The sequence below is a fragment of the Gymnoscopelus microlampas genome, assembly GCF_963454915.1.
Source record: "Gymnoscopelus microlampas genome assembly, contig: SCAFFOLD_41, whole genome shotgun sequence".
Taxonomy (NCBI): Eukaryota; Metazoa; Chordata; class Actinopteri; order Myctophiformes; family Myctophidae; genus Gymnoscopelus; species Gymnoscopelus microlampas.
In genome coordinates this window covers 327,206-332,230 of record NW_028155741.1, presented here as the reverse complement: position 1 = coordinate 332,230, position 5,025 = coordinate 327,206, and positions in this window count along the sequence as shown.

The window sequence follows — 5,025 nt, the reverse complement described above, 5'->3', positions numbered from 1 at the left end:
CATGAGACCAAAGGCCCTCCTTATGACTAAACTGACACCCACTTTCTTAAAAATATAATGGGTCTAAATAGCCTTTTCAGGCTGAGAGAAGCACTTTGGTAACATTTGGCTGTAACTTGTTCCCGGTACTTTCTGAGTGGCTGGTGACTGTGTGTTGTACCTAAAAGTGGCCAAATAGAATCCCAATGCACTATTCATGGGCCCAAATGCCTTCCTTATGACAAAACTGACACTCATTTTCTTAAAAAAATCATTGGTCAAAATAGACTTTTCAGGCTGAGAGAAGCACTTTGGTGACGTTTAACTGTAACTTGTTCCCAGTACATTCTGAGTGGCTGGTGACTGTGTGTTGTACCTAAAAGTGCCCAAATAGAATCCCAATGCACTATACATGGGCCCAAATGCCTTCCTTATGACAAAACTGACACCCATTTTCTTCAAAAAATCCTTGGTCAAAATAGCCTTTTCAGGCCGAGAGAAGCACTTTGGTGACGTTTAACTGTAACTTGTTCCCAGTACAGTCTAAGTGGCTGCTGGCTGTGTGACTTGGCTAAAAGTGGCCAAATAGAAGACCAATCCACAATACATGAGCCCAGACGCCTTCCTTATGACTAAACTGACACCCATTTTCTTAAAAATATCATGGGTCTAAATAGCCTTTTCAGGCTGAGAGAAGCACTTTGGTGACATTTGGCTCTAACTGGTTCCCAGTACATTCTGAGTGGCTGTTGGCTCTGTGACTTGGCTAAAAGTGGCCAAATAGAAGCCCAATCCACAATACATGAGCCCAGAGGCCTTCCTTATGACTAAACTGACACCCACTTTCTTAAAAATATAATGGGTCTAAATAGCCTTTTCAGGCTGAGAAAAGCACTTTGGTGACATTTGGCTGCAACTGGTTCCCAGTACATTCTGAGTGGCTGTTGGCTGTGTGACTTGGCTAAAAGTGCCCAAATAGAAGCCCAATCCACAATACATGAGCCCAGAGGCCTTCCTTATGACTAAACTGACACCCACTTTCTTAAAAATATAATGGGTCTAAATAGCCTTTTCAGGCTGAGAGAAGCACTTTGGTAACATTTGGCTATAACTTGTTCCCAGTACTTTCTGAGTGGCTGGTGACTGTGTGTTGTACCTAAAAGTGCCCAAATAGAATCCCAATGTACTATACATGGGCCCAAATGCCTTCCTTATGACAAAACTGACACCCATTTTCTTTAAAAAATCCTTGGTCAAAATACCCTTTTCAGGCCGAGAGAAGCACTTTGGTGACGTTTAACTGTAACTTGTTCCCAGTACAGTCTAAGTGGCTGCTGGCTGTGTGACTTGGCTAAAAGTGGCCAAATATAGGACCAATCCACAATACATGAGCCCAAAGGCCCTCCTTATGACTAAACTGACACCCACTTTCTTAAAAATATAATGGGTCTAAATAGCCTTTTCAGGCTGAGAGAAGCACTTTGGTAACATTTGGCTGTAACTTGTTCCCGGTACTTTCTGAGTGGCTGGTGACTGTGTGTTGTACCTAAAAGTGGCCAAATAGAATCCCAATGCACTATTCATGGGCCCAAATGCCTTCCTTATGACAAAACTGACACTCATTTTCTTAAAAAAATCATTGGTCAAAATAGCCTTTTCAGGCTGAGAGAAGCACTTTGGTGACGTTTAACTGTAACTTGTTCCCAGTACATTCTGAGTGGCTGGTGACTGTGTGTTGTACCTAAAAGTGCCCAAATAGAATCCCAATGCACTATACATGGGCCCAAATGCCTTCCTTATGACAAAACTGACACCCATTTTCTTTAAAAAATCATTGGTCAAAATAGCCTTTTCAGGCCGAGAGAAGCACTTTGGTGACATTTGGCTGTAACTGGTTCCCAGTACATTCTGAGTGGCTGCTGGCTGTTTGACTTGGCTAAAAGTGCCCAAATAGAAGCCCAATCCACAATACATGAGCCCAGAGGCCTTCCTTATGACTAAACTGACACCCACTTTCTTAAAAATATAATGGGTCTGAATAGCCTTTTCAGGCTGAGAGAAGCAATTTGGTAACATTTGGCTGTAACTTGTTCCCAGTACTTTCTGAGTGGCTGGTGACTGTGTGTTGTACCTAAAAGTGCCCAAATAGAATCCCAATGCACTAAACATGGGCCCAAATGCCTTCCTTATGACAAAACTGACACTCGTTTTCTTAAAAAAATCATTGGTCAAAATAGCCTTTTCAGGCTGAGAGAAGCACTTTGGTGACGTTTAACTGTAACTTGTTCCCAGTACAGTCTAAGTGGCTGCTGGCTGTGTAACTTGGCTAAAAGTGGCCAAATAGAAGACCAATCCACAATACATGAGCCCAGACGCCTTCCTTATGACTAAACTGACACCCACTTTCTTAAAAATATCATGGGTCTAAATAGCCTTTTCAGGCTGAGAGAAGCACTTTGGTGACATTTGGCTCTAACTGGTTCCCAGTACATTCTGAGTGGCTGCTGGCTCTGTGACTTGGCTAAAAGTGGCCAAATAGAAGCCCAATCCACAATACATGAGCCCAGAGGCCTTCCTTATGACTAAACTGACACCCACTTTCTTAAAAATATAATGGGTCTAAATAGCCTTTTCAGGCTGAGAGAAGCACTTTGGTAACATTTGGCTGTAACTTGTTCCCAGTACATTCTGAGTGGCTGGTGACTGTGTGTTGTACCTAAAAGTGGCCAAATAGAATCCCAATGCACTATACATGGGCCCAAATGCCTTCCTTATGACAAAACTGACCCCCACTTTCTTAAAAATATAATGGGTCCAAATAGCCTTTTCAGGCTGAGAGAAGCACTTTGGTGACGTTTAACTGTAACTTGTTCCCAGTACATTCTGAGTGGCTGGTGACTGTGTGTTGTACCTAAAAGTGCCCAAATAGAATCCCAATGTACTATACATGGGCCCAAATGCCTTCCTTATGACAAAACTGACACCCATTTTCTTTAAAAAATCCTTGGTCAAAATAGCCTTTTCAGGCCGAGAGAAGCACTTTGGTGACGTTTAACTGTAACTTGTTCCCAGTACAGTCTAAGTGGCTGCTGGCTGTGTGACTTGGCTAAAAGTGGCCAAATATAGGACCAATCCACAATACATGAGCCCAAAGGCCCTCCTTATGACTAAACTGACACCCACTTTCTTAAAAATATAATGGGTCTAAATAGCCTTTTCAGGCTGAGAGAAGCACTTTGGTAACATTTGGCTGTAACTTGTTCCCGGTACTTTCTGAGTGGCTGGTGACTGTGTGTTGTACCTAAAAGTGGCCAAATAGAATCCCAATGCACTATACATGGGCCCAAATGCCTTCCTTATGACTAAACTGACACCCACTTTCTTAAAAATATCATGGGTCTAAATAGCCTTTTCAGGCTGAGAGAAGCACTTTGGTGACATTTGGCTCTAACTGGTTCCCAGTACATTCTGAGTGGCTGCTGGCTCTGTGACTTGGCTAAAAGTGGCCAAATAGAAGCCCAATCCACAATACATGAGCCCAGAGGCCTTCCTTATGACTAAACTGACACCCACTTTCTTAAAAATATCATGGGTCTAAATAGCCTTTTCAGGCTGAGAAAAGCACTTTGGTGACATTTGGCTGCAACTGGTTCCCAGTACATTCTGAGTGGCTGTTGGCTGTGTGACTTGGCTAAAAGTGCCCAAATAGAAGCCCAATGCACTATACATGGGTCCAAATGCCTTCCTTATGACAAAACTGACACCCACTTTCTTAAAAATATAATGGGTCCAAATAGCCTTTTCAGGCTGAGAGAAGCACTTTGGTGACGTTTAACTGTAACTTGTTCCCAGTACATTCTGAGTGGCTGGTGACTGTGTGTTGTACCTAAAAGTGCCCAAATAGAATCCCAATGTACTATACATGGGCCCAAATGCCTTCCTTATGACAAAACTGACACCCATTTTCTTTAAAAAATCCTTGGTCAAAATAGCCTTTTCAGGCCGAGAGAAGCACTTTGGTGACGTTTAACTGTAACTTGTTCCCAGTACAGTCTAAGTGGCTGCTGGCTGTGTGACTTGGCTAAAAGTGGCCAAATATAGGACCAATCCACAATACATGAGCCCAAAGGCCCTCCTTATGACTAAACTGACACCCACTTTCTTAAAAATATCATGGGTCTAAATAGCCTTTTCAGGCTGAGAGAAGCACTTTGGTAACATTTGGCTGTAACTTGTTCCCGGTACTTTCTGAGTGGCTGGTGACTGTGTGTTGTACCTAAAAGTGCCCAAATAGAATCCCAATGCACTATACATGGGCCCAAATGCCTTCCTTATGACAAAACTGACACCCATTTTCTTAAAAAAATCATTGGTCAAAATAGACTTTTGAGGCTGAGAGAAGCACTTTGGTGACATTTGGCTGTAACTTGTTCCCAGTATATTCTGATTGGCTGCTGACTGTGTGACTTGGCTAAAAGTGGCCAAATAGAAGCCCAATCCACAATACATGAGCCCAAAGGCCCTCCTTATGACTAAACTGACACCCACTTTCTAAAAATATCATGGGTCTAAATAGCCTTTTCAGGCTGAGAGAAGCAATTTGGTGATATTTGGCTGTAACTGGTTCCCAGTACATTCTGAGTGGCTGCTGGCTGTGTGACTTGGCTAAAAGTGCCCAAATATAAGCCCAATCCAAAATACATGAGCCCAGAGGCCTTCCTTATGACTAAACTGACACCCACTTTCTTAAAAATGTAATGGGTCTAAATAGCCTTTTCAGGCTGAGAAAAGCACTTTGGTAACATTTGGCTGTAACTTGTTCCCGGTACTTTCTGAGTGGCTGGTGACTGTGTGTTGTACCTAAAAGTGGCCAAATAGAATCCCAATGCACTATACATGGGCCCAAATGCCTTCCTTATGACAAAACTGACACTCATTTTCTTTAAAAAAAATCATTGGTCAAAATAGCCTTTTCAGGCTGAGAGAAGCACTTTGGTGACGTTTAACTGTAACTTGTTCCCAGTACATTCTGAGTGGCTGGTGACT